Source organism: Crotalus tigris, unplaced genomic scaffold, assembly GCF_016545835.1.
Source record: "Crotalus tigris isolate CLP2741 ecotype Arizona unplaced genomic scaffold, ASM1654583v1 scf7180000017969.2108049, whole genome shotgun sequence".
NCBI classification, from domain to species: domain Eukaryota; kingdom Metazoa; phylum Chordata; class Lepidosauria; order Squamata; family Viperidae; genus Crotalus; species Crotalus tigris.
In genome coordinates, this window is record NW_024096751.1 from 95,665 (window position 1) to 107,685 (window position 12,021).

Below are 12,021 nucleotides of genomic sequence, written 5' to 3' on the forward strand. Positions count from 1 at the left end.
GAAATGTTCTATGTGAATGATCTTCCTGGGAATACCAAGTATTTCTCAGCTCAAAATCGTTTCTTTCTTTCCAGAGTAAGCCTTTTCAATGACCTAGAAACAAGGGTTCTGCCTATCTGGCCATCTTTCGTTCTTTTAGGAAAGGAGTGTAGTATATTTTACAACAATGGAGCCTGTGGCACCTTTTAAAGACTAAAAGATTAATTATGGCAAATCAGGCATCTTCATCGTTGTAAATGAGGGATTACATGAAGCAATTTTAGATACATTTATGCTCCAGAAAACCAAGATTACCTCAGGATTGCAACTTTTCTCCCAGAAGGAGATTAAGAAACTGGTGGTTTGAATTAATTCCAAATCTGCCAGAAATGCCCCACACAGTTTTCTTCCTTTGTCACCCTGGGCATTAGCCAATTTTTGAAAAAGAAACCACTACCTTTTGATAAGAGTTGTGAAGAGCTCACTGCAAACTCATCCAAAATGCAACACCCTTGTGCCAAATGACTCTTTCCAGCCTCTTTTTTAAGAGCTGGAAAGCACCAGGTAAACTACACAGAACCCAATCAGTTTTTTACTTATGGACCAAATTAATACATTCGCTTTTTTAGCCACTTGTACCCTAAGAAAAGTTCAAGTTTTACCATTTGTGGACCAAATGTCTCCGGGGTCGAGGGTTATTTTTTAAAATAGATGCTTGGTTGGTTTAAATGAAACAAGAATCAACACATAGCCACCCAAATATAACAGGGAAGAAACTATACACACAGTATCAGAAGTGATATTCAGTATTAGCAATAAGCCCAAAGGATGGGATTTATGATAGCCCTGATAGTGGCCTCCAGGCTATTACTTGAAGCCCCTCCCCCCTCCTTCTTTGCCCTTCTCTTCCCTGGATATTCCTATAAACAGAAGGCAGCTATGGCGCCTTTTATTTGGGGGCACTAAAGGAGACACAATCCATTTTATATAAACTCATTGGTGTAAATGAAACGAGTGTCAGTACGAATTATAATCTATAAGATAAAATGAGCAGGAGAGTGACGCAGGCAGGCAAACAAAAAAATCTTTCAACTCCTTCAAACGCTGTTGGAGTAGCGGGGGAGACACTCTGTAAACTTTCAACTCAGGCAAGACTCTTTTCTTCCCCGTTTCTCCTCCTCTCTCCAAAGAGTCTTGTGCATCTGGAAAGCTTGCAGCTTTGCCCACTGGACAACATGGAAACGGTGGTCAAATGTTTCCTTCTCTCCCCCCCTCTCCTCCCCGATTCCCACACCCTTCCTTTCTCTCTCTGGGTATAACTTTCCAAATACACTTCTAGGTGATCTTGAACAAGAACGAAATGGAATCTCTCCTTATATGGCGATATGGTCGGTTGCACACGCTAATCTAAAACGGTGTAGCTTTAACGTATGGCCTGCGTTGTCCGAATCGGCGGCGCTGATCGGCAGGCAGCGCCCTTCCTAAATAAACCTTGAGGTGTCAATTCCTTTTTGTATGGAAAGTAAGAAAAGGCTTTCCGAGGAAGAGAATTTGGGGAGGCTAGGATCAGGGTGCATGACCCCCTATTTGCGGGGATAGGATTAAGCTAGGTTAAAATCACAAATACCTGTTGAATGTATGAAATCCCGCATTCCCACGACAGATGGGGGATGGGATGGGATGAGATGGTGGGGAAGAGGTGGGGTAAAGCTAGTTTTCCTAAACCTTCACTTTATGGCCAAAGATGTGGGGACGGGGCAAATAAGGGGCAAAACACCACCACAGTCAGGGTTAGCCTCCTCCGTGGACCTTTCCCCACGCAGCAACGAAGGGCGGGTCATTCACTTCTTTTCTGCCTTTGGACTCCGCATTATGGGAGCGAGAAAAGCCCACCTTTCCGAAGGGAGGGGAAAGGGAGGATTGACAGCCAGTAACTGGGCAATAGGAGTCTAGTTCTCCCAACTGGGCGGCCCCAGTCAGGGAGACGCCTGGGCTCTGACGTCACCCGCCGCTGCCAAATTCGCCCGGAAATGAACTTGTTAATAATAAGCCCCCCAAACGCTACTACGTCGCCCTTCGTCTGCCTTCCTTCTCCCCATAGCAGCCGGGGATCTGAACCCTCAGCCACCCTTCTCCCGCTCGCTCACCCTTCTCACCTTCCCACCCAGACAAAACAATTCCAGATTCTAAAAACGAGGCAGCCGGGAAGGCGCACTCGGGCGACCGCTCCGACCTCCCGCCCCCCACCTTCCCCTGCCCTCCAGCTTCCTAGCGGGCATCCCGCCCCGGGTCGCTGCGGGGAGAAGGGCAAGTGCCGGGGGAGGGGGGGAAGGGAGAGAGGGAGGGGACCCGTGCTGGAACTGGGAGGCTGCCTCTTTGAATTCCTTTCCAGCCTCCTCCTCCGCTGCCCCCAGCTCCCCCCCTCCCTCTTTGCGTGTTATTCCCAGGAAAGACCTCGCTTCAAAGCAGAGAGCAGCCGCCAACCTCCGGGCAGGAGAAAGCCGGCGTGGCAAGGGCACCGACCCACGAATCCTTCTGCGGCAAAAGCACGGAGGCCGAACCGGGGCTGCGAGGAACCCACGAAGCCGGACCAGGCCACTCCTCTTTTCCCACGGCTGGAAACCGAGAAGGCGAGCGGCATTCTTGCAGCGGATCCTGCCCGGCAGAGGGGAGGTCTGGAGTCTAGAAGGCGCCTCTTGTCCTTCAGGGTCATTGGACGCCTGGGGACAAAGGTGCCGCTGGACCTCAGCACATCCCCGCCAGCCCCAGGCTGCAAGGCGAGCAAGCCGCTCCCGGGCCCGGAGGCTGCTGGCTTTCCCCTGGCCCCTTCCAAACCAACCTTTCTGGTTTTCCCACCAAGCTTCTGCTTCTCGTCCGAACTTAACAGTTCCCGTGCTCGCGCTAGCGCGCACGAAGACCCACACACGTTGAGGTGGGAATTGGCGCCCGCGCCGGAGCGCGCGCTTGGGATCGAAACAATGCAGCAGCAACCAGGAAAAGAGGTATTCGGAAACGGCAGACTCGGATCTACCAAACGGAGTCCGGAAAGGAGGTGCTGGGGGGGGGGGGAGATCCCAGCACTACCTGAGACTGGTTGCCTTGGCATCGGGGACAAAACGAAGCCAACCCGAGTCAAAGGTTGTGGGCAATTTAGCGAGAGAGTAACTACTCAAGAAAACTCACCCATTACCTCTGCCAGACTTGGGGGGGGGGAGAGAGAGAGAGAGAGAGAGAGAGAGAGAGAGAGAGAGAGAGAGAGAGAGAGAGAGAGAGAGAGAGTCCTTTTAATAAATTTCCTTCTTTTCATAATGCGTGTAACAGAACGTTATTTAAAATAAAAGCGTGCGAAAGAGGAAAAAAAAAGCACTGTTTTTAAGAACTCCCTGACAATAAAGCCCAAGCAAAAAGTTTAAACATTTTGGTTGGGGCATCTTTCTCCTGCCCGCTTCCAGGTTAAACAACCGCCGCGAGATTCAGAGGCCAACAGAGCAGCAAGATTTTAATTACCAAGCGAGCCGCAGCGTTTTGCATCAGATATCACCAACATTCCAGCAAGCATGTCGCGATTATCCCTGAAATCTGATGGGATAAAAGGAAATGTCACTGTGGCATCCCTTTGGCTAACAGCACCGTTCGGTTAACACTGACATTAATACATTCGTAGCCATTATCAATTGAAATCATATTTTTTTTTTAATTATCACGTTTCCCCACAGGCAACAACAGGCCGGAGCTTTCTGTGTGGAAAGGGGAAGGTTTGTTTTAGACAAGTGATAAAATCTCAGTTAACGAGCTGATAATTCGCCTTTGTTTGTTTTAAAAGACAAATTGTAAAGATTAATCAAGGTGGCTGATTTATGGAAAGGGGGGGGAGAGAGAGAGACCCTAAGACTGCCCAGGAAACTCCCCTGAAGCTGCGGGTCAGGTTACCCTACAGCCAGTTCTTGATCGGCGCTGAATTAGTGCCCCCCTCGCCCTGACAAAACTGGGCACCCGCCGGGGAAGGAAAGGGTCTCCCGCTGCAAACATGTACAGGCAGATTAAAAGGGGGGGGGGGAGAACCAAAAACACCCTACCCCATTTCCAACCCCAACCACGAATCTCACAGGGCTCCCCACACTCCCTCTTCCAGCTTTCATCATTGATGGTAATGGTATTCATTGTAACAAGAACAGCAACAGTAACCCAGTTGGGTTACTGTTGCTGTTCTTGTTACAGTGAATACCATTACCATCATCATCATTATCACCATCACCATCATCACCACCACCATCGATATTGTTGCTAGTAGCAGCTGCCCTTTCCTTTTTTAAAAAAAAAAAAAAACCACAAGCAATGGAGGCGCCCCCCTCCAATTTCTCTGGGGAACCTTCTTGAGCTTTTCAACTCTCCGGCCCACCGGCGAAGGGCTTACTAATCCTCGGAGCAGCAGCAGAGCCGCGGTTCTCTCCGAGCCTCCGAGGTTAGGACGCGGGCCCTGGCGCCTCGGCTGCTTCCTGGCTCCGGGATCAGATCCCCAGCCCTGCTTCTACTAAGTCCAGCGCATTGGCGAGCCGAGTCCCTCTCCTTTTGCAGGCCGGCTCCTTCTGCGTGTCCAGGCCGGCAGGAGAGAGGAGGGGGCTCCCTCCGCTTCTCCCGAGCAGCGAAAGGAGCCAAGGGCGCCTTCCAGGATCGCGCCGGGTCGGCCCGGCTCCTGTGCAGTGGAGATCCGGCTTCTCGCTTCCTCGCAACCAGGGAAGGCGCACTTTCTTCCATTTAAACGCCTTCTTCCAGTCCCCGACCCGGGCGCCCCCAGGGCTCTTGGCCGCTCTGGTTTCTGAACTCTTCGCTGCGAGGAGTCCCGCTTCTTGGGAGGGCGGGGTACGTCGGGGGGGGGGACAATCTCCCTTTTTTCAATGCCTCCTCCGTGCAGCCAACTCCGAACAAGGAAGCCGCCGAGCGGGATGTCTTCTGGTCCGTGAACGCGGCGCGTTGCGGCCTCTGATTGAATTAGTTCCCTGGTCGCTGAAACCCGCGCTCAGTCAGAGCTCATTCTCTGGGACCGAGCTGCAGGCCGCTTCCCACGGCTGGTTAAACACCCATTCTGTTCGTTTCATTAAACGCCTCTCGGGGGAGAAGCTGCTTGAGCGGGCAGAGGAGTGCGGCGCGGTAGCAGCCAGCCGGCTCCAATTCCCGGCGGCTCCCTGCGCCGAGGGCTCAGCCTGCGCCATCCCCCGCCAAAGCTCCCTTTCTGGGCTCAAAACGGAAAGGTTAGCCGAGGGAAGAATGAGGACGGGCTGAAGCTGCGGATGGTTTCCCCTAAAATGCACGGGGATTAGGATTTATTTTTTTTTTACAATAGTATGTAGGCGCGTACTCTGGACTGAAGAAAAAGGAGGGGGTGGGTAAGTTTATAGTTCGTTCCTGGGAAACGAAAGGCTTCCTCCCCAGACTTATGATTTGTGGAAGGGAAATACCGAGATCAGAGCCGCTCTTAGAAAATTAACGAGAAACAGAAAGTTCGCATTTTTTTCTAAATTCAGGTTTATGCTTTTGAAAAAAACAACAACCCGCGTTTCCTTTTAATATATATGACCAACCTCATAATTTATTGCAAATTGCTCCCCCATTCATTTCTCTCCTCCGAGCGGAAACTTTTGTTTTGATTGTTATATTTTCTCGGACATCGAGTATATTGGAGATCGTTCTCCTCCATCTTTGTGCCGACAAGACACGTTAGCAACGGTTCAGTTGTATTTTTTTTGTGCTACAAAGACACCTGTGCCTGTAATCGGGCGCCTAAACAGACATAGCAAAGAACGGTTTGTTTATATTCACTCTGACTCTTTCTCTCTCTCTCTCCCACACACACACACACACACACACACACACACAGAGACTTTCCTAGATACTTTCTCCTCCCCCAATTTATCCCGTTTTAAAAAACAATGAACCGGAAAGAGGCTACTGTAGAACCACAAGCCAGGCGTGTCGTTGGGAAGTCCTCCGATTAAGACAGGGTTGTCTGCGCTATTCGCTCTCCGAAACGCGCCCCCCCCCCTTAGATGTCCTGTCACCTGCGGCTCCTGTCACTAACACTCGCTTCAAGAGTTTTCTCTCTCTCCTGCTTTTGGGTATCAAACTTCCCGCCAGCCACACGCCTGAGATTAAGTTCATTCTCTCGCCCGCTCCAGCCTGCCCCGCTCGGCCTCCTCTTTATAAGGCTCTCTCTCCCCCCCCACACACACACACTCCTTCCTTTGCCAAAGCGAAACGAAAGGGGTCTCTCTCCCCACCACCGCCTTTCTCGCACCCTGAAAATATCGACCCAGCTCGGTCGCCCTTCCGCTTCGGTTTCTCCCGGGGAAGAGGGACACCCTCGGAGCGGCCGCTTCGCTGGGTCCAGCTCGTCTAGGGCGGGTCCCGGTTGCAAACTTCAAAGGCCAGGCGCTCAGCTCTTTCTTTGACGCAAAACCGCGTGCCTCCCCTTACTACTTGCTTCTACTCCGGAGCCTTTGCAAGCTCGCCTCTAGCCCGGAGAAAGTCAACAGAAAGATGGGGGTCAGGAAGTAACGGGGGGGGGGAGGAGGGGAAGGAGAAATAAACCCCGACCAAGAACCCGACAGGATTTGCACCGGACCCGCCAGACGGCCCAGCCGAAGACCTGGCAGAGCGACTCCTCTTAGGGGGCAGAGCAAAGGCAGCCCGGCTACTCACCGCAACCGAGGGTGGTCTCCCTCCTGGCGCCCGATCCCTGCGGCGGCGGCAGCAGCGACAACAGGCAGCTCCTCCAATGCCAGCCGCGGGCAAAGGGAGAGGGGTTGGGAGGGGGAGCGGCCGGGAGGAGTGGCAGCCGAGAGAGACTGGCTGCCTGGTCTGGAGAGCGGAGGGGGCCGGCTCAGCCAGCGGCGGCGGCGGCGGCGGCGACTACCCCTCGCACTGTTCCAACAAACGGGCAGAGGCAGGTACAGAAATAGAATCACGTACAACTAGCGTCAGAAACGCACGCGCGCGCGCGCATACACACACGCACAGATACAGAAACAAACACAACACACACACACACACACACACACACACTTCTTCCTCCCCGCTCTTGTCTTCCGGGTTAGCAATCCAGCAAGCAGTCCCCCCCCCCCCAGAACTCATTTGCAGCTGCAGCAGCCAGGGCTGCTAAAAAGAGCCTTTGCGCTCCTCCAGAGGCAGCGTTGCAATCAGCCGCCCTTCTCCTGGAAAGGATCGCGGTGACCGACTCCCCCCCCCGGAACGGGGCAGGGGCACAAGAGAACCGTGGGGCGGGGGAGGGGGGAATTCGGAGTCCCCTCCGCTTTGCTCTCGTTCCCCGAAAATGCATTCCGGTCTCTTTCCTCTCTCTCTCTCCCCCCCCCCCCCTTCATTTCATGGAACGAAAACCTCGACGGCTTACTCAGAAGCCGTTGTCCTAGGGACTGCTGCGCCTGGAACCGCAGGCCTAGCGGGAAATCCTAAGCTGTGCTTACTCCAAAGTAAACGTCCCAGTATAACCCAGCTGAGTTGCTTTCTAGTAAAGGCGCGCTGCTGAGGCCTTCGCTCCGAACTCCTTTCCACTAGACTAGTGGGAGACCGGAATTTTTTTATTTTATTTTATTCTGTAGCTGCGGATCGTTCGTTGCTTTGTCCCTTGAAGGGGAACCGAGACCCGGCGAAGAGTGGGGGAAGCGCCACGTAGGAAGTGCCCAAAGGGAGGGGGTCCCCTTACTTCACTCGCCCCAGGAGTGTCGCTTGTCCCTTCCAGGGCAGAGTGGGGGGAAACGGCGGTGCTGCCCTTTCCAGTCAGAGAGGAAATGAAAAGCCCCCCCCCCGGGGGGCCTGCCCAAATTTTTGGCTTAAGCCCTCTCCTTCCAGAGCCAGGCCCTTAGCCTTCCCAAACTTCCTCCTTAAGTCCCAAGACAACCCACCCCGTCTCTCCCCTGACGACCTGAAGGGTTGGCTCTGAAGAACTCTGAAGAACTGGGAAGGCTAGAGATTATTGTGGTTGAGGTCGCCACCCTTCTCTTCTTTTCTTACCCCCATGCAGCCAAGCCTTTAAATATGTTTGCTATCAGAGGTATAAAACGACCTAGCGGAATTCTGGAGTTCTTCATATATTTCAACGTTCCCGGCTAATAAGGCAAGAAAGGGCAAGTAGCAAAAGCTCCTTTGAGCCTCTTCAGTCTCCTGTCTTCTCGCTCGGTCCCTTTTTTATCAAGTGGGAGATCCTTTGGAGCCCGGTGCTCGTTTGCTGAGCGTGTAAAAGTCCTACCTGTTCGCCTTTCTCGCTCGCTCTCTTTCAAAGTGTTTGGCCAAAGATGCACCTGACAGCCTCCAAATACATTTTCGAGGACGCGCAATTTGTCAGCCACTAAGTCGCGCGTCCCCTCCCCCCCCGCCGCCCCCCCCCGTCTCCTTCCAGCCGAGTTCTGACGTGTCTCCGGCTGGCTTTGCGGCAGTTTCTGAATCGAAAGATACATTTGGCTTGTCAGCCGCGTGCTTCAGATTTTAACTCTCACCGGGGGGGGGGGGGGAGAACGCTGCCTTTGCTAAATTCGAGCCCACACATGCCTCTGAGTTTCGGAACCGAAACCAATTTCCTCGCCAAGAGCAGCACGGGAGATTTAAAGTCCCGAATTATTCTTATAATGTTTGGCTCGAACGTGCTCCTGTTCTCTTCGTTCCCTCTCTCTCTCTCTCTCTCTCTCTCTCTCTCTAGAAGAAGAAGAAGAAGAAGAAGAAGAAGAAGAAGAAGAAGAAGAAGAAGAAGAAGAAGAAGAAGAAGAAGAAGAAGAAGAAGAAGAAGAAGAAGAAGAAGAAGAAGAAGAAGAAGAAGAAGAAAGAAGAAGAAGAAGAAGAAGAAGAAGAAGAAGAAGAAGAAGAAGAAGAAGAAGAAGAAGAAAGAAGAAGAAGAAGAAGAAGAAGAAGAAGAAGAAGAAGAAGAAGAAGAAGAAGAAGAAGAAGAAGAAGAAGAAGAAGAAGAAGAAGAAGAAGAACCGAGCTGGACACGAGGAGAAAATCGGTCGGTCTCAAGGAAGAGCCAGAATATTTTCCTCCAGGAAAGAAATTCTGACATTTTGCAGTTTAAATAAACATTATTGGTTCAGGCAATAACGGATGTGGATATATGAAATGTTGAAGGGATGGGGTCTTTCTTCTTATGATTATACAGCGCTGTCTATTGTGCCAGTGGTATTTCTCCATAAATACTTTTAAAATGCTTGCTAAATCTAAATTTAACGGACAGCATTTTATGAATCCAGGCTCAATTAAACATGGGGTGTTGCCATATTGATGAAGTCGAGATAAAACAAAGAGAAGACCAGTTCTGATACATCAGGAGAGCTTCCATTTAAAAAAAAAAGTGAATATTTTTGCCTGTTTGAAATGCTTTTATTCTAAGCCTCACATTATTGTTAGGTTTTTTTTTTTACAAAAAGAAGTGGTATCTTATTACCATCTTGTAATTCAGTGTTTCTCAACCTTGACAATTTTAAGGCATGTGGACTTCAACTCCCAGAATTCCACAGCCAGCAATGCTGGCTGTGGAATTCTGGGAGTTGAAGTCCACATGCCTTAAAATTGTCAAGGTTGAGAAACACTGTAATCTAATTATACTTTTTTTACTCATGAAAATAATGTGAAAACTCGTTTTAAAAAGGAACCTGCAATGATTTTGTAGATAGTTGTGGTCACTGGAACAAAGATAGGACATTTTCAAGCCTCGCTCAATATTAGGCTGGGGCTTTTAGTTTTTTGTATCCTTCAGAATAACCTCTTTAAATTAAACTCTTCTAAGCTTTTGATTGAAATCGTGCCTGAAATGATTCGACTGCTTTTGTGGGGGGGGGGGGGAGATTTCCCCCCATTCTTGTGTATCCCCCAACAGAAGATGGTGGACGGTGGGGAAAGAAAAAACAAATATTTTTAAAGCTAGGGAAGAGGAGGAGGAGGAGGAGGAGGAGGAGGAGGAGGAGGAGGAGGAGGAGGAGGAGGAGGAGGAGGAGGAGGAGGAGGAGGAGGAGGAGGAGGATTGTAGCCTGGAGTTGGAGAGTTTTAAAACATGCAAAGTTGTGCAAATCTTCTGCACGGGACTGGGGACCGGGCAGCCCCTCTGAGCTGGCAGGTGCAGAATGGATACCAGCCGCAGCTCTTCAGAGCTGCGGGGGGTTTCCAGGGGAGAAGGAAAACCCGCAAAATCTCCCGGCGTCTTTTTAAAATGCACAAATCTCAGAACAATAAGAAAGTGTGTCTGTGTGTTGGCCCGGGGGTGGGTGGGGGTGAGGTGGGGAGAAAGAGTAGAAATGGAAGAGTGTTGCGGCAGACTTTTAAACTTTTCTTTGCCCGGCCTCTTCAGTTCTCTCTTGGCTGTGGCTCAATCCCCTATAGCAAGCCTCCCGGCTGTGTGTGTGTGTGTGTGTGTGTGTGTGTGTGTGTGTGTGTGTGTACTCGTCCCCGAACCTGGAATCCAGGAGAAGACTTCTGAAAGAATCGTGCGCTTCCTTATTCGGAGGTTTCCTTTACTGGTCCCGGTCAAAGGCAAGACCGGGGTTTCTGGTTTGTTTATTATGATCAGAATCCCCAGTGAAAGCTTATCCTCAACATGGAAGTGATTTAAAAGTTTTCTTCTGTCAGGGGCGGAAGGTGAAAAGGCTGTGGAGGCAACAGAGACAATGCGCACCTCTCTCGACACAGAGGAGGGTTCTGCCACACCTCTGGTTGTCAGGCGTTGCCACTCGGAAGCTCCAGCCGTCCCCTCCTGTAAAGTCCAGGCCTTTTTATCTTGGCCTCTTTAATCGTGGCAGGCACAGAGAATGCCAAACTGCGGGGCATTAACCGGCCTCGTTCCTCTTTGCCCACTCGAGATCTTTTTTATCCCCTCAGCCACCAAAGCGGCTCTATCCCGTACTGTATTTTACTTCCCAACCAGCCGTCTCCTATTTATAAAAAAAAATGCGCCTTGGATCCCTCTCGGATTCTATATACATGCATACACCCCTCCCCCAACATGCATAGGTCTGCTCCCAAACGCTCAGACATACATGCAAGCTCATATTCACACGTGGATTCACACGTCTCCCTCCCTCCTTCCCTCTCCCTCCCTCCCTCCCTCCCTCCCTCCTTCAAGGTTTCATTGCAAGCTGGACGGATCCTCAACCCAAACCTTCCCGCCGAAGTGGTTTAAACAATGGCCACAGCAACAAGAGAGTGAGCGACAGAAGGAACAGGGCAGGCCAAGCTAGGCCAGGCCAGGCCAGGAGTTCTCCCGTCCCACCAGCAGCGCTCCAGGTCCCGTCTGCGTCCCAGGCAAAAAAGGGCCCCCTCGTACGCCCAAGAATCCCAGCGGCCTCCTTTGCCCGCGCGAGACACTGTCCGCAGGGCTTTTAAGGAAAGGCGGCCCTTCATCGGGGGGGGGGGGCGAGTCCCCTCGCCCCTTCAGTACCCCTGTTTGACCGAAAGGGCCGGGCGGGAGGAGGAACAAAGGAGTCGGGCCGCGTCTGCCAGGTGCGCCTCTAGGTGTGGCCTCTGCAGAAAAGCCCCTGCCTTTTCTCCGCCTCGGCTCCTTACCTTCCCTTCGCTCGCCTCTGCCTTTTCCTTTCTTTCCCGCTTCCTTTCTTTCGCCCTTTCCCCGCGCCAGAGGTCGCGCTCCTTAGTTCGCGGGCCGTTTCTTCCCTCGGGAGAGTCTCGGCTCTCTGCTACCAGGCGCTGCCTTCCTGGGCCAACCAGACCGGGCTCCGCGGCTGGCACATCTGGATTCGACCGGCGCCGCCGCCGCCGCCCTCTCGCCTCCGTCCTGACGCTCCTGGGGAGGGGGGGGGAGAAAGGGGGAGCCGCCCGGGGGGGGGGGCAAACAGCGGGCCGCTGAGGGCAGGTCGGAGGAGGAGGAAGGGGGGGGCAAGCCCCTTCAACCTGGCAGCCGAGCTCGGGGGCTCTCGCTTGCTCGCCCTCTCCCGCGTTCGAGGCTGGTGTGGCGAGCCACGGGGGGGGGTGTATTTATGTACATAATAAGGCAGCTCGTCCCTTCGCCTTCATTTGCATCATTACAATATCTCG

General features: G+C 52.1%; 1 protein-coding gene across 3 annotated transcripts in view; it reads right to left on the reverse strand.

Annotated features, from left to right (window-relative positions):
- GATA2 (GATA binding protein 2) overlaps positions 1 to 11,677 on the reverse strand; it is a 32,308-nt gene extending 20,631 nt beyond the window's left edge. Inside the window, exon 1 of one of the 3 annotated variants that reach the window (XM_039345642.1) lies at positions 11,536 to 11,677. The gene's annotated coding sequence lies outside the window, so the exon portion shown is untranslated. Of the gene's footprint in view, positions 1 to 2,818; positions 3,023 to 6,675; positions 6,881 to 11,535 lie in introns of those variants that run through there. The other 2 variants (XM_039345641.1, XM_039345644.1) reach the window with 2 other exon arrangements.
- Between the last annotated feature and the right edge of the window lie 344 nt (positions 11,678 to 12,021).